The sequence below is a fragment of the Liolophura sinensis genome, chromosome 12 (genome assembly GCF_032854445.1).
Source record: "Liolophura sinensis isolate JHLJ2023 chromosome 12, CUHK_Ljap_v2, whole genome shotgun sequence".
Taxonomy (NCBI): domain Eukaryota; kingdom Metazoa; phylum Mollusca; class Polyplacophora; order Chitonida; family Chitonidae; genus Liolophura; species Liolophura sinensis.
Genome location: NC_088306.1, coordinates 16,545,741 through 16,570,804, shown reverse-complemented (window position 1 = coordinate 16,570,804; position 25,064 = coordinate 16,545,741). Strand labels below are relative to the sequence as shown.

General features: G+C 40.3%; 1 protein-coding gene and 1 long non-coding RNA gene across 2 annotated transcripts in view; one reads left to right on the top strand and one right to left on the bottom strand.

Moving 5' to 3' along the window:
* LOC135479738 (histone demethylase UTY-like) overlaps positions 1-25,064 on the bottom strand; it is a 90,227-nt gene that overhangs the window by 47,247 nt on the left and 17,916 nt on the right.
* LOC135479614 (uncharacterized) lies at positions 739-21,855 on the top strand. Its single transcript, XR_010445869.1, has 3 exons — positions 739-1,875; positions 3,040-3,266; positions 21,691-21,855. It is a non-coding gene; the product is annotated as an uncharacterized LOC135479614 (long non-coding RNA).

Below are 25,064 nucleotides of genomic sequence, written 5' to 3'. Positions count from 1 at the left end.
GAACTAAACCCACCCACCTCCTGCAACTAGGTTTTATTCAGGCTGACAGTCACTCTATATCATTGGCCTGCCAAAGGACCAGCCCTTAGCAATATAGCTGGCCAGTCACAGGGTGTGGGACTAAGAGGCTACCTGGTGTGTGTGACAGCTTTTAATGGGAGTGTGCCCCTTCCCCTCTCCCCAAGGCTGTTGTCTTGTCCGATCTGGTCAACAGCAACAGAACAAATCCGCTCACTCCTGTGTGGTATTTACCTTTCTTGGTCTTCAATTTCTCAATCAGTACAATACAATGATGTACGCAGAAATGTAAAGGTATTTCCCTTTTTCCTGTCCACAGAGTTTGGTTTGTTAAAACTGTAACAAAAGTGAAATCACCTCACACTTAGAAATGTAAAGGTATTTCCCTTTTTCCTGTCCACAGAGTTTGGTTTGTTAAAACTGTAACAAAAGTGAAATCACCTCACACTTAGAAATGTAAAGGTATTTCCCTTTTTCCTGTCCACAGAGTTTGGTTTGTTAAAACTGTAATAAAAGTGAAATCACCTCACACTTAATGATACACATCTTTCATGTGACTTTCAAAGACCTAATAAACGAACCTAATTCCTTAAACTTTTTGCATATGAAAGACTTTCATCGCAATTTATGCGCATTAATAACTTGATTTTGGAGATAAAACTACACTGACTGGGCTGGCCAATTTCAGGGCCTCACAGAAAGTATAATTTTATCACCTTGAAAACATGGTAAAGATTGAAGAATTACAGTATGTTTCTCGGTACTATCAAGGACTACTCAGTTTAGGGACTTGCCTCTATGGGAGAGATTTATGGTATTAGATGTTACCTGTATCTTGATAGTTTATTCATTGGCACATTTACAACATCATATTTGCATACTTTCAAGAACACATCTGGAAAGAAATTCTTTTTCAATAACTTTTAAGGCCTTAACAATCTTTCAATAATATTTTAACTTTAGATGTATTGTCTATCCAGGCAAAATTTTTTGGCAGATGTAACTCTTTCTTGAGGTTTTATTAATCAATTATGCCGACAAAGCAGAAAATAAATGGTAAAATCTGATATAACACTCAATACATATTAGAGATTTTTGAAACCAAGCGTCTTATTACTTTAAAAAAAGAGAAACTAATTTAACTCGTTTGAAAATAGCGATTATTGTGTCCTCTCGTTAAGTTAATGTGCACGGGCAGGTTCTCATGAGCCAATAACGCCACATCATGTTATTATAATTTTCACACTCTTGTGTGACGTGTAGCCAAACCTTTCTACGATTTCATAAAGAAATAAAACCAAAAACAAAAAAGCACTACCCAGGGGCTATGAATTGGGTTGGGTGAGAAAGAAAAAGGTGAGATGATCCAGTTATATTTGGATGTTGTTCCAACGTTGAAATCTTCCAGTCACATTTGGTCTTGTTACTTTCTCAAGGACTCTTTTTACTGTTTTATCCTCTTTCTGCATGTACCGGAAGTGGGGAACTCCTTTCTTCAGGAAAGTTTGCTGATTGATTCTTGTTACGTATATGTCTGCCTGAGGACAGGAGTGACTTCTCAATGCTGTCTGTAGACTATACAAGGTGAGCTTAGAAGCCATAGCTGAATGAAGTCTGCCGACGACATCCAATCTACACCACCCACACAAGTTCCTAATGCTCTGTAACAATCACCAGAGGCAGTCATGGGGGAAATGCTGGAGAAGACAGAGAGAGAAAGCGATCCGCACCACACCTGCTTGATGAGTTCTCACCTTAACGACCATGGCCTAAACCACAAGATCCACAGCTTTTTAACTCCCTTTGTCAATGGCACAGAAGGCAAACATCAAACAGAGCCTGGGGCAACTATAGAAGGTAAGTATAGAATTAAAACATTTCTGTACACCTGTACTTAAGTACTGATTGCGCGCCTGTGCCTATAGACCTCCAGTCCGAATTTGTGTAAGCAGCTTGTACACCTGTACCTATGTACCTATACACATCTAGTCTGAATATGTGTAAGCAGCTTGCACACCTGTACCTATGTACCTATACACATCTAGTCTGAATATGTGTAAGCAGCTTGTACACCTGTACCTTTGTACCTATAGACATCCAGCCTGAGTATGTGTAAGCAGCTTGCACACCTGTACCTATGTACCTTTACACATCTAGTCTGAATATGTGTAAGCAGCTTGCACACCTGTGCCTATGTACCTATAGACATCCAGTCTGAGTATGCGCAAGCAGCTAGCACACCTGTACCTACAGATGTCCAGTCTGAGTATGTGTAATCGGCTTGTACACCTGTACCGATGTACCTACAGATGTCCAGTCTGAGTATGCGTAATCAGCTTGCACACCTGTACCTTTGTACCTATAGACATCCAGCCTGAATATGTGTAAGCAGCTTGCACACCTGTACCTTTGTACCTATAGACATCCAGCCTGAGTATGTGTAAGCAGCTTGCACACCTGTACCTATGTACCTTTACACATCTAGTCTGAATATGTGTAAGCAGCTTGCACACCTGTACCTTTGTACCTATACACATCCAGCCTGAGTATGTGTAAGCAGCTTGCACACTGTACCTACAGATGTCCAGTCTGAGTATGTGTAATCAGCCTGTACACCTGTACCTATGTTCCTATAGACATTCAGTCCGAGTATATGTAAGCATCTTGCACACCTGTACCTTTAATTGTTTGTTGCGTTTGGTTAAGTTCCACAAATGGTCAACATATTTTTTCTGAAAATTTGTCAACTGAAACAGCCTCTGCAGATTACATAAACTCCAAATACATGCAAATAACTCATACCTTAAGGTCCCCCCTCTTATTAAGCAAATAAACCTCTTGTCATCTAACGCATATATAACAGCATTATACCATCAACTAAAATACCAGCTGAAAGTTGCCAAGCAAGAAATATTCACTTCTACTTCACATATATATTTTGAAGAAAACGCCCCCAATCCTTACCCTGAAGAATAACTCACCCCTAAGCTCCCCACTGCTGCATGTTTTATCCCTGTACAGACTTGTCATCTAGGAATCTGTGTCAGAGAATATCTTCACCTGGTCCAGGTGTTCACAGGAAAGGGAAAGGCGCACAGGTGAAAAGAAAGGAAAGAGAATGGGGCAACAGACTTCACAAGACACTGCTTTCAGGTGAACTTGTCGCCACTCTATGTCTTCACTTTGTAAGACGTACCATGGAGAAAAGGAGTGGATAAAACCGCCCATGACAACCCTTTACGAGAGAGGTACAAAGCAGTCTTCTTTTTGTGAGTACAGCATAAGGAGAGGAGATGTCATATAAGGGCAGATGATGCTGGTTAAAAAATAGGTGTCCTTTAGACATACAGGTGTCCGCATATTGTCGGTCACTCTGGGTTGGTAATACACACCTAAACATTAATATTACATTTTCATGGCTTTATAACACTTTACCTTAAAGTGCAAGAAATCAGAGTGTGTGCAGAACGTAATATGTACTTATCTGATTAGTGTTCTATCAGAGTGTTTGCAGAACGTAATATGTACTTATCTGATTGGTGTTCTATCAGAGTGTGTGCAGAACGTAATATGTACTTATCTGATTGGTGTTCTATCAGAGTGGGTGCAGAACATAATATGTATTTATCTGATTGGTGTTCTATCAGAGTGTGTGCAGAACGTAATATGTACTTATCTGATTGGTGTTCTATCAGAGTGGGTGCAGAACATAATATGTATTTATCTGATTGGTGTTCTATCAGCGTGTGTGCAGAACGTAATATGTATTTATCTGATTGGTGTTCTATCAGAGTGTGTGCAGAACGTAATATGTACTTATCTGTTTGGTGTTCTATCAGAGTGTGTGCAGAACGTAATATGTATTTATCTGATTGGTGTTCTATCAGAGTGGATGCAGAACGTAATATGTATTTATCTGATTGGTGTTCTATCAGCGTGTGTGCTGAACGTAATATGTATTTATCTGATTGGTGTTCTATCAGAGTGTGTGCACAACGTAATATGTATTTATCTGATTGGTGTTCTATCAGAGTGTGTGCACAACGTAATATGTATTTATCTGATTGGTGTTCTATCAGAGTGTGTGCAGAACGTAATATGTACTTATCTGATTGGTGTTCTATCAGCGTGTGTGCTGAACGTAATATGTATTTATCTGATTGGGATTCTACATCAATATTTCACTCATACAGTGGCGACCAGAATTATGGTGGGAAGAAGAAACCCACAACCATCTGCAGGTTTCTGGCAGAAGTTAATTCCCATGTAGGGTTTGAGAGGAAGTTAGCACGAGCGACTCACAGTGACCGCAGAACCTAATAAGGAGAATATCAGTACATAAGTATTTAAATATGGCCAGTTTTATGAGACAGTTATTAGAAAGCTGTCTGCATACTGATCCGGATTTAAAACTACAAAAGCTTTAAGTAAATGGACAGCTTTGTTCAACTTTAACAGAAAAGTATATGAACAGTGTGCCCCCCCACTTTCATCCAAACACACACAATTTCTATAAATGCATTCATTTATGTGCTTGTAATTTGTGGCATCAAGGAATCTCCAGGTTGTGAAATTTGATTGGAGGCTTTTCTAATCCTACCCTACTTCATTCTCCACTATCCCTGTTTAACTACAGTAGCTGAAGTTTGACATGCTTTAGGACATCCTTTCTCACAAGCCTTTTCACCAAAGGAAGTAGTGAGTAACTGGGATGGACTTGTACCAACAATGAAACCTGGCCTCCAACTCTGCCCCCTGACCTCATTATGCAAGCTGAAATAGATACTCTGTCCATACAAACTTCTAGGTCAGATATTCAGGGTCATTCAGTGCATCTCTAGAGTGAGTGAGTGAGGGCTTGGGGTTTAATGTGGTACTCAACAATTTTTCAGTCATATGACAACAAAGAAGTCCTTAGAGTGTATGTAATGTGCCTTTTTGTTGCAACACAGACTTCCACCACTCTTTTATTTTAGTGCTGCTTCACTGAGACAGCTTACCTAAGGCAAGTAAGCCGCCCTGCCCGAGCCATTACACTGATACATGTCAACCAGTCATTGCTGCACTTCCCCTTAATGCTGAACATCAAGTAAGTCTTAGGTGTGATATTCCCCCCCCCTCCTACATAGAGAAGTAGGCTTATTTAAGCATGAGGACATTAGGTATTTCCCCTGAAAGTTTCAATTTTTGTTTTCAAAAGGAAACCCATCATGAAAACTGGAAATACCTGACGCAGTTTTATACCAGTTCTGTCTACCACTTTAAATCTGTTATAAAAACCCATACACGGTATAATTGCAGCAAAAAGCTTGATAAATCCTTCTACCCCAGTTTTACAGACTATAACAAACAGCAGATTTCTTTCAATGACACATCCGCATTTTTATGGGCCATAGAAATTGTATGTATGAAATAAAGTCTAATTAAGAATGATTTTTATTAAAATGAAACATGACGAAAGCTTGGGGGCCAGTGACGACAATTTTATCTCACATTAACCTACACAACATTATATGTGTTTTTTTCTTATTTTTTATCCATAAATATATAAATGGCTCTGGGATGAATGTATATAAACCCTTTACAATAAACCGCCTGTCGTGTAGGAATGAGTTACGGAAACACCTTTTTATTTTTTTAACTTCACACAATTTAAAAATACCATGCAAGTGTGAACACGGCTTGCTTCCCGAACCTTATAACAACATTTCACTCAATACAATTTATTTTCTCCTAGTCTTCATATGAAAGTAAATTAGAATCCCCATGACAAAGCTGTTGGACTACCCACTGACGATGTGAATTATAAATTGTCAACTTTTTAACTAATCTCCAGTTACGCAACTCTGAAATCCACAAAATGGAGGTCACACAAATTCCGTTTGACAATAACATCACCTCAGGCAAACCTGTATCTGTGTCATTTGTCCCATTGTGGAGCACAGAATATCGTCACGTCTGTGGCCACCGTCTGATCTCTGTTTTATGACATAAATCAGACTGTTACATCAGGTGAGAAAGGCGGCAACCTCACCAGACAACTGCTACACACCTTCACAAGAAGGCACAAGAAGGGCAAAGAAGGCACTTTTTAAACTAGGAAGGGATCATGAAGGGCTGAATCAGGACTATAGTATACCTGAGTTAAATGCGATTTTGTCCAAGGAAACTGATGCAGGATGGCTGATCTATCCACCATTCATGATCAACGTAAAATGAATGAATGATGATATTGAATGAATGATGATATTGTTTATTTGTATTATCAATGAACACCCTCCCCTCCCCCCCCCCCCTGCCCAACAGACCACCCACCCTGGGAAAAAAAGACATACTAGTCCTGCACCCTGAATAGGGAGTTACAAAACGGTATGACATTTACATGTATCTGTACTGTAGAAGGCTGTAGAACTTTGTGTATCATGACACCAATGAGTGAGATACAATGCACATTATTTCTTCTTTGTTTTGCTTCAAATCTATGGCGCCCAAATCTAAAATTTACTACATTCAAGTTCAGTCAGTCACACAATATGAAGACCTAAGTCCATTTCAAATCGGGTAAGGTAGGAATTGTTACCAGATAAGGTAACAATTGTTTTGTTATCAGAATGCCAGTATCAGTTGGGCTGATTCATGTTCTCACACATTTATACCGTTGTATAGCGATTGGTCGCACATGGCTGAGACAACCATAGACAAGATGTCGACAAAGATAAGCCTATTGAAACACACCAGCTGTGATTAAGACAATGGCATGTCAATTATTGTCAGGGAATATTTAGGTGTTTAAGACAGGTGACATGATTTACAGGTATATTCTATGTTTTCAGGATTAATTTCTTTGTGATGTGATTAACAAGATGCATATCCTGAAAATTAGAACGTGCACATTTGTGGGACATCATTTAAATTTAGGAAAAAAAGTGATTCAAAGCAGAAGAAAATGTCGGATTTTTTTTGTTTTTTTGAATTACAAACTGGAAAAAAACTTTCATGACATTCTAAGTAAATCCTGGTGAAAACACAGAAAAAAAAAAGATGTGATAGAATACTCATTTTTAGTTCATATGAGCAGCTCTACAAGTCATTTGTCTGATTGTCAGTCTCAGTCTGTCTAATTGTTCAAATGGGCCATTCGCTTATATTGCAAATTTAAACTTATGTCGAGAGAATGAAAGAATGATTGACTGGGGGTTAAGAATATGAAAATGCTTGCCTCATAATTGGATTTATTTATTTATTTAATTTGATCGGTGTTTTACACCCTCCTCAAGAAGACTTCACTTATGGCGGCCAGCGATATGGTGTTACGAAACGGGGGCTCTCTGCCCCGAGAAAACCCACAGCCATCCGTAGATTGCAGGCAAACCGCCTGATAATTGGATGATTCAGACTGACATGCATGTTGTACATAGTAACACATACCAATGATATCTGGGGACCTGTGAATCAGTATGACATGACAGATATTACATAACATGTGTCAACACCTTACTCACAGCACTGCTTCTTTACACCGCATGTATGTCATCGTCATAAACATTCATTCCAGCTTACTGTACAAAACACCAACAATTCTTGCTCAATATATTTATTTATTTATTTAATTGAATGGTGTTTTATGTCACACTCAACAATATTTCATTAATACGACAGGGCCCAGCTTTATGGTGGGAGGAAAAGTTAGGGGGGGGGGGGGGGGAATTTACAACCATCTGCGGGTTTGCTGCCAGACCTTTCCACGCTCTCACTTATCACACAACAACTTGTACACTACTTATATCAGAAAATCGCAACAAATGTTTTTCCAGGTGGTTCAAATAAAGCTATGGCGCAAACAACTCATTCACTCTTAATCCACTTAAATTTTAGACTGCAGTGTGTCAATATTACTGTTGATTGAGATATTGGCGAAATATACACTTAACCTAATATTTAGAAATATTACGGTACACGTAGATACATACAGTATCTACATACAGATTGTTTTTATTTCAATCACGCCAGCAGGATGCAGAATGTTACTCTGAAGATATGGACCTGTAACTATACATCACCTGCTTTATCAGCACTGTCAGATATTAATTGCCGACTGTTCTAGGTTTTTGGATACTTCTAATGCTATCATTTCATGAATAAAAGCATTCTGTTTCATGGATTTTTTTCTTAATGTGATGCTATAAAACTGAGAGGACCATCTTGAAAATTAATTTCCAGTTGAAAGTTAACAATGTGTGTAGAAATTTAAAATCCACATATTAAATTTTCACCTTCACATTTTTTTTATTTCCCAATTTAATATGTCCCCATCCACACTTAACCCTGTATACAGTAGATAGGGGATGTATATAGACAGCCTATGTGACATTACACATGCAGGGTATGTATGGCACATGTGGACTTAGCTGACCTCCACACCCTTATCTGTAACAATCTAGCCTGAATGAACTGATCGAGGCTTGCATGCTAACATCTGCACTACAGTCAATATCTGCAGGAAGCTATTAAACTGCAAACAACTATCGACCTAGCTGAGGACAGCCTGCATAAAGTACCGGGCTGCATGTCATTGTTGGCTTGTGGACAAGTCTGTGCAGGCTCGTTACTACCTGTACAGGTACAGTTACCTGAGGTAACATTAACAGGTGTACACAGAGAAGCATCTCCAGATTCATTCCCCTTGTGATAGAAAGGATAAATGTGTTAGAGCTTGAATTTTGCACAAAATCTTGTGCATTATGAACATTCTTTTTTTTTTTGAACGATCAACACGAGCATGTAAATATATATAATATACTAAATATACTGTGTTTGTAAATCCCATTCCTATGGTTCAACACATACACTATGTACAGGTGCAAACATTATAGTTATTGCTATGGTTACCTGCAAACCAAGCAGTTACCTCCCTTCACAAGAAAACTTACCTCAAGAAGCAGAATGTGCAGTGTAGAAGAGTGTAGCACGGAGTGACAGTTAGGTGATAACTGATAGTATGTCAGTACTCCCCCTCCATAAGGTGATCAGGTAAGGAATACTCCGGTAATACAAAGCTGACTGTAGCAAAGCCCAGGTAGGCGAGCAGGCTCACGCAAGTTTTCCTGAACACGTCGATAGACAGCATCAGATTTAGAGCTCTTTCACTTTCACTTCCTTACCAAAAACCCTGTACGTTGTAATCTATGACGAACCGTTCACTGATGAACAATTCACTAAAATCCTTTTACATTAACGAGCACAGGTGAAGAAGGCAGAAATCTTATCAGGTGTTGGTATTTGTTAATAAAAGCTAGTAGACCACAGAATGTCAGGTATCTACACACAGGTACGCACTTCAGAAGAGGACAGGTGATCATGGCACAAACAATAGCAGAGAAAACTGGTCGCAGGAAATATCCCCGGTGCGCATGAAACTAGTCTAGATGTGGAATATGAAACACTCAATCCAAAATTATGCCAAGTGTCAAAATTCTGGCAAAAAAAAAAAAAAAAACAATTTTAAAAAATCAACCTCATACAGATGTTTCAGTCTTTGCACGTATGTGTACAACCAGCTGGACTATATCCTGCCTCTACCTACATGCACCTGCATGTGTTATCACATACAGTAGTAGTTGTATGGCTGCAAATGCATCACAGATGGAGCATGTTGGAGGTGTATACTGAAACGATAAAGGCTTTCCTGCAAATACTGGCTAACAGCATGTGCAACACCAGTGGCAGCGGCTGCAGCTAGCTAAGCACATAGCTTTAAGTTTAGTCAGCAATTTTCAGGATGATCTGCCAGTGGTGATGGCGGTGGGCCTGAGCATCATTCACACAGCTGGGCTGGTCTGCTTCGGGTGCATATGCCACAAAGCATCAGATCTGCATGTGAATGCTATATGCAGGTACACCCTTACACCCACAACAGCACCCTGCTAGTCCTCCCCCTGCACTGACAGGCAGACAAATGTCACTCAGCCACGTACTAACACCGACGCGCTCATGAGCCCATTAGGAGAGCATGCCCCTGAAAAGCCAGCCCTCCCTCTCACAACAGTTGCTCGTGCACATACTTGGGGGGGGGGGGGGGGGGGGGGGTTGGGCACTCAGCTCCTGAAATCTGCTTGTACCTGCACACTTTCAGGCTATGGCCAACTGCTGCTCGGAGATCACTACCAGGCCATTCATGTACATGTAGGTGCAAATATGGCCTCAGTCAATGCATGGGCTGAGGAAAAAAACGACTGATTTTTTCGTCATGCACTCACAGAAAAAAGCCAGGTGACAGCAAAAAGCAGCACGAAGCTATAGTACGTATCCTCTGACCCTTCCTTCTCGCGATGCTGTCCTTCCTGATGAGGGAGAGCTCCTACCAACTGTCTGTTCAACAGAACCTGCTCTCTCCCAAACCACCATCACTCTCTTCCCTTCCTAACAACCCTACAACAACTCATTAGGGAGGCTCCCAAGTAGGAGTGTCGCTCATCGCAAGGTCCTCTGCCACTGACCTTAAACCATGCCTTCACATCAATAACTATACATGCATCTGTCTCACCACTATCTCGTTCAAATTTCCCCAAAACAAAACCAACTGATACGACACATCTTTGTGGCCACGTCATGTAGATGAAATGAGTTCTTTTCTGTCATAGACAAACACACACCAGAATTCAGTAATTGGTTGTTTAAAGCTGTCCCCAAGAATTTCACTACAAGGTGGATTTGATCCAGCAACCATATTATTTAAGGGCTAATTTCAATGATGAGAAATCAAACAAAATATTTTTTTCATATATTTCTTTCAAGATGGGAAGACTTTTAAGTCATAATTTAAGTGATAATTCAGTATCTCAAGAGATTCACACAAACTGACTCCAGTGTTGTCAGAAGGTGAATTTTTCCACCTGCCTGTACAGCACCTGTATGACAGGTGATACTATCTTGCTTACTGAGCCAGGTAAATATGGTTGAACAAGCCCAACCTTGACAAACACCACTTGGTACCACATCCATCCATACCTCACAGAGAAGAGAATAGCTCGGAATACAGTGGGTATTTTCTGGTATTTCATACACAGGGACAAAGCATTCAGGTTTATTCTTACATCTGCTTTAATACTACAGACATATCAGAGCCAGGAAATGGTTACGCTGAAAATCCTACACAATGCTTTTGTTATTTTATTTTATATATGAGGAGTATTCTTTGTATTTTCTACAATGGGTATTTATTTTATATATCTGAAGTACAAGGTATACATATCTGTCAAAAAGTAACAGAGGTTTCTTTCACTGGTATTTTTTTTTTTTTTTTTTGTTCATTGTTCTGTTTTGTTTGGGTTTTTTTGTAAATTTTGTCAAATGAGCAAGAAAATGTTCGCAATGGAAATCAGATATGATGTTTTGTTGTTTTATCTTTTTTTTTTTTACATCAGGGGTATTTATTGTATAGGCATGAATGTGTATCTCGCTGACAATTAACAGTTTTGAAACCCGTTATTTTTTTTCTGACTTACTTCCAATACAGCACAAACTGTTCATAGCGGAAATCAGACACGATGCTTTGCCATTATTAAATACAATATGTGATGTATTTAATACTTAACCGCCATGGGTGTGTGTGTGTGTGTGTGTGTGTGGGGAGGGGGTCCTTATGGAGCCTCACAAAACTGCAGCTTTCTGAGACAGTGTGGGTACAGAGGAGGCAAGCACAGAGCGGCAGGGAGGGGGTAGGAGAGAGGGAGACTGATTGACTGGCTGTATTTAGACATGCGACGGCCTCACACCCACCACCCCACCCGGAATAAGGCAGATCAATACCACTATACTCCACTGGCCTGAATCTAGTCAGGAAACCCCTCCATGCATTCCCTACCCACGACCCGCCGCCGTGTTAGACTACAGCCAGAATCACCCAACAAACAATGCACGAGAGCTGTAACAGCAGCAGCAGGCTCTGATGCAGCTGCAGCTGGTGTCTGCAGTCTGCGGTGTGAGCGTCATACTGCAGGCACTGCCTAGATGTACATGTAACATCTGCTAGCCTACACACACAAGCAGGCTGTATCTGATATTAATAATACAAGCATGAATACTACAGGTCTTCTGATTTGTTTAGTTTATTTGTGTTTAATTGTTTATTTGCACTTTATTTGCACATCACCACGACCATGCAAAAACCCTTATTAACAAATGATTCAGAGATTTCAGATTATAAGCACATGTTTAACAGGGCGGCCATGTTCCCCACTGTCACATGCAGACAAAAGGTAACATTATCTCTAGGACATATAATCATCAAATATTTAACCTTCTGATACACACAGAGGGGTGTGTGCTTATGTGTACACAGGATTATAGACATGTGGGGGCCTCCGTGGCCGAGATGGATAGCGACCCAGGAGCCTCTCACCAATGCAGTCACTGTGAGTCAAAGTCCAGCTTTCTCTCCCGCTGTACATGGGAAGATCTACCAGCAACCTGCGGATGGTCGTGGGTTTCCCCTCACGCTCTGCTTGGTTTACTCCCACCATAATACTGGCCGCCTTCATATAAGTGAAATATTCTTAAGTACAGCGTAAAACAGCAATCAAATAAATAAATATGTGCCCACTTACAAATACACTTGCGTCTACATCAATATTATACGTTGTATGTCTGTACAGTTCATTTAGAAAATGAACAACTGAATCTTCAAAAGAACACCTGTAACTTCTACCTTTATATACACAGGTTGTACATGGACAGGTGAAGTCTTGCTGTTGACCATATCCTGTTCAACAGACTACATAATAGATTCGTCCCAATTAAATTCACAATTCCAAGTGTAAAAGTAGATGCAGGGAAAATGTTTACAAAAAGAAAAAAAAATTTTCAAAAATACTATCAGAACACAGGGACATGTTTTATGTGATATATAGGACAAGGAAGAGGGCTGGGGGTTTGGCATACTCTTTACAGCACATGTGCCGCTCCCTACACTCGCTTCACACCACTGCCACCATTAGACAAGCCTGACCTTTTCAGCCGGTGCAATGCACATATGCTTCTTTAGGCTAAGCCCCACTGCTGGCGCTCTCCAGTGAAACTATTTAATCAGCATTCATCAATAAAATTGTTTCATGTGTTGAATAGAACTGTGTTGTGCACACTGTACATTAGATAAAGTGCATGCATGTGTACAAAATATTATTAAAAACAAATGTTCAGGCAGAGTTTCAGACCAAAATTTGCTGGTGGTGGCATTGATGTAAAGCGAACGTAGACAGTGATGCTGTAAGGGGTATGATAGTTCAGGTGGCAGGTGGGATGCGAGAATGGGATCAAGTTCAGAAGAGATCTTCGTTTTAGAGTCACAAATTCCTGCTAGAACTACAGATGGTCTACACCTTTTGACAACAGCTGCATTTATCTGTTGTTATCCATCCATCCCTACAGATGTGCATGTCATAAAGATCTAACACTGGAGAGGAAACAAGTATTCCTACATTGACTTGCAGATATTTCATGCACTAGACCATAAGCTGTTCCCTAAACACGACCATATGGTTGCTAAGGGTAGAACTACAAATCTGCAATTTCTCAAGGGATAAAATACATGGGGAAAGATGTACTAGCTGTTGCTATTGGCAACATGTACACTTTAAATACTGATGCATTCTGGGATACATGCTATCTCTACATGCCATGGTACCCTGGATTTTCTGCATTTTAACATGTATTTGTATTGACTAAAATGCTATATGTTTTGACAGCGTGAGAAAAACTATTATGTGATGTGCTGAAGTGTTCATTTTCCTTTCATTTGTCATGAATTCCATTTACAAAAAAGTGCAACAAGTTTGAGAATATTTACTGCAATGTTTTGAAAGAATTAATTAATGTTTTTCCAACGACATTCTCGAGGGCAGTAACTTCTAACATGGCCTGCTTCTTACACTTGCAGAAAATGTGCGGAATCAAACAAATGTTCACAGCTGTTTTCCAAAAACCTGACAGAATCTTAACCATGGCGGTAACAGTGATGTTACCATAGTAACAGAGAAATAACACTATTTCTATGTGAGTGAGAACAAAGTTGCACACTGCTCTACACATTAACTAGTTAAGATTAAAACACATGAAATAACTGCCATCTTACAGGAAGTACCCTTGTTATAAAGTCAAGGGCCATGTTAAACGACAAGACATAAAAAAAAGTTGACTAACCAAGTGAAAGACAGAGAGACATACATGTAGTCATTTATACAACTGCTAATCAAAGCCCTCCAAAAATAAACAGATAAAAATTAAGACTACTTGAGGATCACTCAATGGTTGCTATTGTAAAGCACTGAAGCAAATAATGGCCTAGTGCAATTTTTCATAACTCAACAAACAAAGTTACAGGTATGTGCATTGGAGAAGAAAAAATATAGATAACACAATGAGTTGTTGATCCATCATAACTTTGCTAGTCTATAAATTGTATCCTTGAGAACACAGTTTCCATTGTAGGTGCACAATATACAACCTTCTGACATTAGCATGTGAAAAGCATCAGCTATATAACACAGGTATGTAGGTATGTACATATACGCAGGTTTTAAGCTCCCTCTGACACCGTATCAAGGTACAACTATACACCAGCATTCAGTTGTGTGGCATAAATTCACTTTTTCCATAACATATGAACATGTAATACCTTCACAAAGCAAGCCTGGTAATAAACAGCACGGCAAGGACAACAGTACTGTGGCAACTGTTTCGAGCAGGACGAAAATATAAAAAAAAATACTTATGACATATTTTAATAACGTGAACAGCTGAAAGATTTGCTGTTATGTCCTATACAACAACTGAAAACTGCTTTCCAGGCTTGCACGTGCTTGAATGTTCATGCATTGTGCAGACGGTGAAAGACTTGTTGACGATTCGTCATGACCGTGCACAAATGAGACAGGTTTTACAACACTTATCCACATATACATGTAAGTTAACATAACTGGGCCCATTTTCTTGGTCTAAGTCTTAGAAAGAAAGAAACAAAAAAAAAAAACATGTTAAATAGTTTCCTGTCTATATACATGCAGTTTATACACTGTATAAACAGGCTTAGAGCACTACATACAATAATACATGCAGAAAAGGGAGAACAAACAAAAACTCTATTTAAATACTGTTTCTGTTTTCTTCTTTCTGTGACAGATATTTTCTGGCTTTTCTCTTGAAATTTGAAACAGATGATGCATTATGTATTGTGCAAGGTAAGGTGTTCCATATGGTTAGACCAGAAAATGAAAGGCTAGTTTTATACAGTGAGGAGTTTGAGAAGGGAAGTGATTTCTGTTTGATGTAATGACCTTTCAGGGATGTCTTTTACATTAAACATATTTTTTATGTATTCTGGGTAAAAGTTGTGACACTGAATTGCCCTATATGGTCTTAACATGCACATTAAGATTCTCAGAATACGAACAAACAGCTCTTGAAAACATTATGAAATCTGAATACGTCCTCTGAATGAAGTATCATTAGCTAAATATAGTAAGACGTCATCTATTTTTGGCTATAGAAAAACACAACTATCAACGCAGATTCCTATTTCTGGCCTTAAAACAGGGTGGCAGGATATGAAGGACATTAACCCCATTTGGTGCGAGCCTTACGTACAAAACAATGTTGGAGGATATTTCTGGAAAACAAAGAGAGAAAACACTTACAAAAGAAAAAGAGAAAAGAAAAGAAAAAAAAAAACCCTGCTGCTTTGAAGCAGATTAATACCAGAGACACTGTTATCATGTCAGACTGGGGTCTTCAGGTTAAGACAGGCAGAAGAAAAGTAGAAAGATACGAGGGTGATTGTACAGCGATAACTGGGAGACTTACATGTACTCAGGAGACTGGGCAGCAGAAAAGAGGTAGGAGGGCAGTGATTGGTCATATTTAAGGGCGATTACGAATTTTGAAGCTGTTGTTGTAATTAGATATTTCCTACAGTAAATACGCAAAATAGAAGTGGAGAGCCTATATGCAATATTACAAATGGCAAAAATAATTTTAGCCAATGAGTTGGACAGTGAAGTGAATTTGACAAACCTTCAATACTTTCTCCATATCTGAATGTAGTGTCCTTTTGTCAGATAAGCCTGGTGCTGATATATTGAGTATAATAACAGCTACATCGTGGGAATTTTGGTGCCAGATTCAGAAAACATTGCCGGTAACTTCAGATACCATGATGATTGCAGCCACACCTTGGTTAGAAAATAATGGTGACATTTTTCATCCTGCCCATGTGGTGATGTTCTGGAATGCTGCACAGAACCTTTCTGGGGTGAATTAATATACACAGTACAACTTTCTGGTGCTGCAATCCCTCTGTGTGTATGGTACAAATTTTAAAAGCAAGACATTTACAATGGCAAATATACAACCAGGTTTTTTTTAAAATTGGTTTTGGTTTAAAAATGATTAAAATATCATGTCAGTGTGTCCATGTGAAGTCAAAAAATTGCCAAGAGAACTGAGAGTTTGGCAAACAAACAGCTGTGTCTTCGGACGGTTAACTCCAACTGCACCTCCTCATTAGCACTGACCGACGCAGGACATTTCCATGGTTTCTATTGTCATGATTCATCAGGCTAGTTTACTTTCATCTCAATACTATGGGTACATGTACATCACACAGGTTTTGTTGACAGAGAACTAGGCATTATCTGGGTTAATATCCCAGCTATTGATCTGTTACTTGACCAGCCACTGGACTCTGGAGCCTCTAGAATAATAACCAGGGCACTAGCAGGGTTACAGGAGAACAGGACTTTATGGGTCAGCCTGAAGACAACACAGATGCTATGTTTACACCTGGTTGTGACTTGACCAGTCACTAAATTCTGGTGTCTATAGAATAACCAAGGCACTAGCAGGGTTACCCGAGCACAGGACTTCATGAGTGAGTGAGTGCTTGGGGTTTAACGTCGTACTCAACAATTTTTCAGTCATATGACGACGAAGGAATCATTAGGGTCAGGACTTCATGGGGCAGCCTGAACACAACACAGATGCTATCCTCACACCTGGTTGTTACTTGACCAGTTGCTAGATTCTGGTGCCTCTAGAATAACCAGGGCACTAACAGGGTTACCCGAGCACAGGACTTTATGGGTCAGCCTGAACACAACACAGATGCTATCTTCACACCTGGCTGTTACCTGACCAGTCACTAGATTCTGGTCTCCATGGAATAACCAGAGCATTAGCAGAGTTACCGGAGCACAGGACTTCATGGGTCAGCCTGAAGACAACACAGATGCTATCTTCACACCTGCTTGTTACTTGACCAGGCACAAGATTCTGGTGTCTCTAGAATAACCAAGGCACTAGCAGGGTTACCCGAGCACAGACTTTATGGGTCAGCCTGAACACAACACAGATGCTATGCTCACACCTGCTTGTTAATTGACCAGTCACTAGATTGTAGTCTCCATGGAATAACCAGGGCATTAGCAGGGTTACCCGAGCACAGATTTTATGGGTCAGCCTGAAGACAACACAGATGCTATCTTCACACCTGGTTGTGACTGGACCAGTCACTAAATACTGGTCTCCACGGAATAACCAGAGCATTAGCAGGGTTACCGGAGCACAGGACTTCATGGGTCAGCCTGAACACAACACAGATGCTATCCTCACACCTGGTTGTTACTTGACCAGTTGCTAGATTCTGGTGCCTCTAGAATAACCAGGGCACTAACAGGGTTACCCGAGCACAGGACTTTATGGGTCAGCCTGAACACAACACAGATGCTATCTTCACACCTGGCTGTTACCTGACCAGTCACTAGATTCTGGTCTCCATGGAATAACCAGGGCACTAGCAGAGTTACCTGAGCACAGACTTTATGGGTCAGCCTGACGACAACAAAGATGCTGTGTTTACACCTGGTTGTTACTTGACCAGTCACTACTGGTGCCTCTTATGCAACCAGGTCCTCTTTTGAAATATGACAATTATTAAAAGTGGCAAAATTCATATCAATCATTGTTTGTAGTATATGGTACAACATGTTGGTATACAAAGACTGAAGCTTCCACAGACTGGTATCTCTCTTAAGGATCTAACACTGAGAATTTTACCTGGCCCAGTAATACTATGGGTTCTCCCTTGAGATCACTTGAACTCACACCAGGCGTAGATCGTCATTGAATAAATGATTCTCAGGTAAAACAACTGGACACATGATAAAGATCAGCGATCAGCGGGCCTGATTGCCTCCCCAGTATTATGGGCACCACTGCCCATTCACAAACACTAAGTCCAGCCACTGGTGTCTAATGTGCAACCTATGATTTCCTACACATACATTTCACACCTGGGTTGTGAACTAACTCACCTGACCAGCCATCACTCTCTTCTCTTTGACAGGTAATGGATAAAACTCATCATTGTGGAATCTAGAGCTATTACAGAGAAACCATTCAGCCATGTTTGATTAACACACGGAAGCTCTCATTTTTATATGCCCGCATTTCACACCTTTAGGGTTAATGAACTTACCTGACCCGTAATCAATCAGCTGCAGGTCTAACGAGACGTACTCATCAAACAAAGTACACTTGAGCTTATATCCCCAGGTAAAAATATAAACCAGGGCTATTAGAAGCCTGCACATGGATGACCTGGCTCCCTCACCTCACCTCCTGTACTTAAAACACTATTTCTAATGAGGTAAGTCAGGTATAAGAGATTTACTCTGTCTGTCCTCTTAAAACTCCCGCATCTATCTGATAGAATAAATCATTCTAAATAGAGGTAAGCTTCAGAGTAGTTTCATTATACAGCCAGGAAAATATTTGGTCAAAGTAAGAAACAAAATGACACAAGGTATCAATAGAGAGGTCACAAGGCAGCAATAGAAAAGTCACATGGTAGCAATAGAAATGTCACAAGGTTGCAATAGCAAAGTCACAAGCTGGCAGCAGCTAAGTCAGCAAAGTCACAAGGTTCATGTAGCAATAGAAAAGCCTTATGACTATTTTACAAGGTATCAATAGAGAGGTCACAAAGTAGCAATAGAAAAGTCACATGTGACCAATAGAAAGGTCAAAAGGTAGCAATAAAAATCACAAGCTGCAATATAAAAGTCACAAGGTAGTAACAGAAGAGATACAAGGTAGCAAAGGAAATGCCACAAGGTCATAACAGAGGTCACAAGGTCGCAACAAAAATGCCAATAAGAAGCAAGAGAAATTGCATTAAAAAAGCCACAATGTTGTAACGGAAAACCGACGACAAAAGAAATGCATCAGGATGAGCTGACAACAATGCCACTTACTCAAAACTACACAATGACTTTTAATTGGGGAAAAAAGCCTATGATACTAAAATCACTAATTCTAACCCTCTTGTCAAACTACAGCAGGATGACATTTCTCTGTCACAGTGAGTTGATGCAATACAGTATGATTGTAGGCCTACATGGCCCATTAAGGACATTTTAAGTCTCTCCTATTTCCCCGACAGCCTTTGAAAGCAAAGATAACGCAAAAAATCTGGTATAGGAAAGATAAAAAATTTCAAAATGGAATCTCATAACCTTAAAATCACCAGTTTATTTCCGTTCTAGTGGGGTTCAGACAAGAAAATGTCCCAGTGCAGGTGAACCAACGATGCAGAAATCTGATTGGCTGCGTGAACGACAGATGAGTGCCTACTCTCTCTCCCAAGAATCAGCCAATCCGCTGTCGCTTCTTGCAGCACGTAGCTCTCACCCCATCATCTCACCTCAATCCTCACTCCCTCCTTAACCTCTTCATGATGGGCTTCGTCCTCTCATCAGTGCAAGGCAATTGCACTCTTACCGTGCCTGAAAATCACCCGGCACAATTCTGCACCCATCACACTACAAAGCCGCTTCAAGCAAAACAAGGGACAATTACAGCCTGATCAATGAAGCTAAAAGCAAATGTACGCTACCTTGCTAAACACAAATGCACCTGCCGAAGGGCGACCAAACCAAGAACAATGTAACAGTCACAAATATATCGACAAGTGTCAAGCTTTGAAAATCCTCCTCTCCAATGATCATATAATTGTATAATTCATGTTTGCTATCATCAAGAGATCACTCAGCCTCCAAGTGTACTGCACATGTTTTGTGAAAGATCACACAGTATTAAACACAAAGGGGGGCCTCAGTGGTTCAGTTGGTTAGTGCACTAGCACAGTTCAATGACCTAGGAGACTATCACCAATGCAGTCACTGTGAGTTCAAGTCCAGCTCATGCTGGCTTCCTCTTCAGCCATACGTGGGAAGGTCTTCCAGCAACTTGCAGATAGTTGTGGGTTTCCCCGCCCGGTTTCCTCCCGCCATAATGTTGGCCCTGCTTATAAGTGAAATATTCTTGAGTACGGCATAAACATCCATCAAATATATAAATAAATAAACACAAAGGAAGACTAATAGCAATGGCAAGCTTCTTGCTTTTTTTTTTTTTTAAAGACAGTGGCCATGTCCTGCCCCTTTTTCTTAAATATGTAAATTTGTTTATTCTTCCATGGAATGAACCTTGGGAAGATGATACTAACATGACAGTACAATAGATACCTCATCAAACTGAGAATAATTCTTGGTTCAATTCCTACTTCTACGAATTGAGACAAAAAATGGATAAGAGCACTGACATCGCGTCAAATCTGACAGAGTGTCATTCCAGATTAATATATTTTGTTTTCACGAGTTGACTGCATTACTGTACAGCCAATATTGAAAATATAGCAGTGCAAGAATGTTGAGCATTATCAAATGTCTAGTGTCTCTAAAATTATCAAGGCTTAAAGATGCACAAATTGTTTTGACACTTAATTTATTTTGGCATATAAGAACCAAACCAGGCAGAATGGGAACAGATCCTCAGATCTACAATGCTGAATAAAGTAGACGATACACTGTACATGTATTTACTTGATTGGTGTGAAGTGTCTAACTCAAGAACGTGTTGCTTACACGAACTGTTGCTTACACGAACCGTTTACACAGCAATATACACGGTCATAAACTGGTCCAGACTGTCCCAATACATACAGAATGAATTTCACCAAAGTCCTTGAGTACTAAAGTCAATGAGACTGAAGGACAAAAGACGTACGCCACACGATGGCAGCCTGTATAATCAATTCAACATCACAGATGGAACAGTCTAGTCTGGCGAACAACAAAAAATAAATTCTTCAGGAAAAATCAATATTCTATGGAGCTGCAATGCTGGGTACAAACACTGTACTTTATATATTCTAGTTTCTCACGAGTTAATTGTTCTATCGTTTTTGAAACGCAAATATTTAATTATTAACATGCGGTCATAATGTCGGAATGTAGAGGAGAGGCTTTGAGAAGTAGGATGGTTTTATTCACTTTTGATTCTTCGGTGTTTCACACCATAATGGGATGCACGCTCTCATGAGATAGGCTAAAGCAGTCTGCGGGCTCAGCCATTGCAATCACAAACGATTTAAGCATATGAAAACAATGTCTGAGTTTCCTTGAGGGTTTACACACATATCAAAGGTTTAGTCACTATTCTGGCTTCCAGACCAGACAGACCATGTTTTATAATTGTAACCAGGCAAATTTCCAGCTAGTTAAGCATGAAGACAAAACCTAATCAAGGAATTTTTTTTCACCCCATTTATTCTGTTGCAAGCTGAGAATTACATCTGGAAGTTCAAGGGCCCATTCCGTCCAATCAGAACTCAGGCCTGCTAGACGACGGTAAAATGCAAGCCAGTCGCAGAGAAGAATTCCAAGCCACATTTACCATAGTTAGATTCTAGTTCCATGTCTGGACACCTACAGAAGCGCTGCCGAGATCTGGGCCGACACACATGATTAATGATGATAGTCCTAATGCATTGTGGGAAATGTGACTGCGGTGGCAAGCAGAAACTGCCGGCTGCTAAGAGATGTGATTTTTTTTTTTTTTTTTTTGTTTCTTTTCCGCAGTCTCAATCTTGCAGCCTTTCCTTCCATTCTGCAGCATGCATGCATTAAACATGACGGCAGAGAGAGAGAGGAGTATCGGAGCTACGAGAACGCCGGGCGTCTGCGTCCCGAGCGATCAGCAAGTCAGCTGATTTGGCACAATTACACCAAGAGGTTCGAGCTTTGGGGAGACGCAATAATCAATACATCATTCTAGTCGGCTAAGAATAGAACCGGGTTCATGGCCTGGTCTCCAGCACCTTGGGTACAAAATACGTGCAAAACATCGCCGGACCCAAAAAAAAAGTTATAAATTAAAAGTGAAGAGATGAAATGGGGATGAAAATAAAAAGGCAAATCAAATCACTCTGATCATGCTGGAAGTACGCTCTGCCAAATCAAGCAGTAAGCCGAGCATCCACAATACAGGCAGCGTCTATCTCTAGTCTCATCTCACCGGCGGCCTGCCAGATGTCATGGGTTGACGGAGACATTAAAGAAACACTCCACAGGATTACCATGTTATTTATCGTCTGCTAGAAGGAACCAGATCAGACCAGGGGGTGTATTTACATGGACTTACCCTTTACCTTGGCACTACACAAAACTCTCCCTGATTGATTTTGTTTCAACTCTGGTTAACCTTGGATATGTCTGAGGGCTATTTAATAGTGTAGGGTCTTGTGACGGATACTGTGTGTTTCCAAAACAACAGCACATCTTCATCCACAAGCATAGGTACGCGGAATTTTCACAAGAGATAACCAAGTCTACAAAAGTCTTGGTGCTCGTGTAGTCACAGAAAACAAACCAACAGGTACACTTGCACAGGTGGTTCTGGTCCCTGGTTCCACATACAAACAAATCATAACACACAAACAAGAGACAGCTTCCACATAGTTATATTTGCTGGGAATTAATTACAAGAAATTCAAGATAATAAAACTACAGAAAATCAACAGAAAAAAAGCTTATTAGCTTCCTTCTTGGGCCTAAAGAAGGTCAGTCCATAAAATGAGTAGACTGTTGATGTTAATGTAACAGTGATAGAACAACTTTGTTGGGAAGAGGAAAGTCTGAATTGGGGCCGTTAAGCTGGCCGCGTGTTCCCAGTACGTTCGATTCTGAGATCATTTCCAAAACTTCCAGACATTTTAATCTTTTTTGGCCTTATCTTTATTTATTTCCCTTAAAACCACAATCTTCATTTTGTAGTACTTTGTACATGTACCGTAATTCGTCAACCTTTCCCCATGTGTGCAAGGTGTTTCTTCTGAAGGCACTATTTTCTACTGACTGATAAAATTATACTTGTTGTGCTGTTGTTTTGTCTCCAAAGTCATATAAAAATGTGCACAAATTCCACTGAAAGTTACTCTTTCATATGCAAAAAGGTTGAGGAATAAGGACATATTGTTTTTATTCCTGGAACTTGTCAATACCATACTTGATATTTCCAACCTCTCTGTCTCCTGTCTCCTCTGCATCCCCTACCCCAGCCACCAAACAAACATACCCCCTCAACTTAGTCTCCAATCAATGCTGCCCTTGGGACCTCAACTACAGTGATATGTAGGTCAGATCATGTATGTGCCTTATTGGTCTACACAGTGTTCCCTCATTGATCCTCTACTGACCCAAAGGGAAGGTTAACAGCCTCCTGGACTCACTGCAGGCCGTCTCCACTGGGGAACCCACACACCATGCAGCATCCTTAATGATGCACTAATGCAGGCAAAATGCGAGTGGAGGAAACAGAGAGAAAGGCAGTGAGATACTGACTGAACTGTGGAGACCATGACGTCATTAATCAAACGTTAGGTCAAGTCAGGTTACCATGCCAAACAGTAGAAGGCTCTAGCTGTATATACTCCTGTACCACATCCACAAACAGGCAACTGATGGATTTATTTATTTGATTGATGGTCTACCCTCCTACTCAAGAATTTTTCACTTATATGTAGGTTTGTTTATTTATTTATTTATTTCATTGGTGTTTTACACCGCACTCAAGAATATTTCACTTATACAACGGCAGCCAGCATTATGGTGGGAGGAAATCGGGCACAGCCCGGGGGAACCCACGACCATCCGCAGGTTGCTGAAAGACCTTCCCACGTATGGCTGGAGAGGAACCCAGCATGAGCTTGACTCACAGGGACCACATTGGTCTCCTAGGTCATTGAGCTGCGCTAACGCGCTAACCAACTGAACCACAAAGGCCCCCATTTGTCTTTAATACTGTGTGATCTTTCACAAAACATACAGTATACATGGAGGCTTCTCACATACGGCCGGAGAGGAAGCCAGCATGAGCTGGACTTGAACTCACAGCAACCGCATTGGGGAGAGGATCCTCGGTCATTACGCTGTGCTTATATGTAGGTCGTCAGTTTTATAGGTGGAAAAAAAGTGCTCAGGAGGAACAATACTGACCAACTTGTGGCGTACAGCAATGCACACAGTATCGGTGGAAGATATCGTAAGTGATCTTCAGCAAACGGTTTCTCCAGCACTACTAAAATTCCACAAGCAAGGAGAGATAGGAAATACTTTCCAACTTTAGTAATACGCCAAAATACACAGCACGACTCTTCAACCTTTTCAACCAGTAAAGCATTTTCTCAGTGGAATTTATGTATACAGTTATTGTGAAAATCATGATGTAAAAAAGTTTTGTCTGTGTCATTAAAAATACAAGCTGCACAAAACTGTGCAAATTATATCTCTACACCCTGTAGTTCTCTCAGAATAATTCAAAGTATTGGTTACAGAGTTGGTTGAAAAAGTTGAAGAACTTGGATACATGTGTCCTACTCCCCAGCATCCCCCCCCCCCCCCCCAATATGGCTGAAATACTGCCAACGTGGAGTTAAACCCTAATCATTCACTGTACCACAGCTCTTCAAAAGTCAGGTGACATCATCAAGAACTTATTAACCCTGTTAAACAACAATATAAACCTGACATTGTTGCGAATAAAGATCAACAAGTCAAAATGTGAAAACACCACAAGGCAAGTCTTCCACCATTACTTTGATACTTTGTATATCCCAAAGATGCCAGGTGTCAGATCCAAGAACCATTTATATGGAG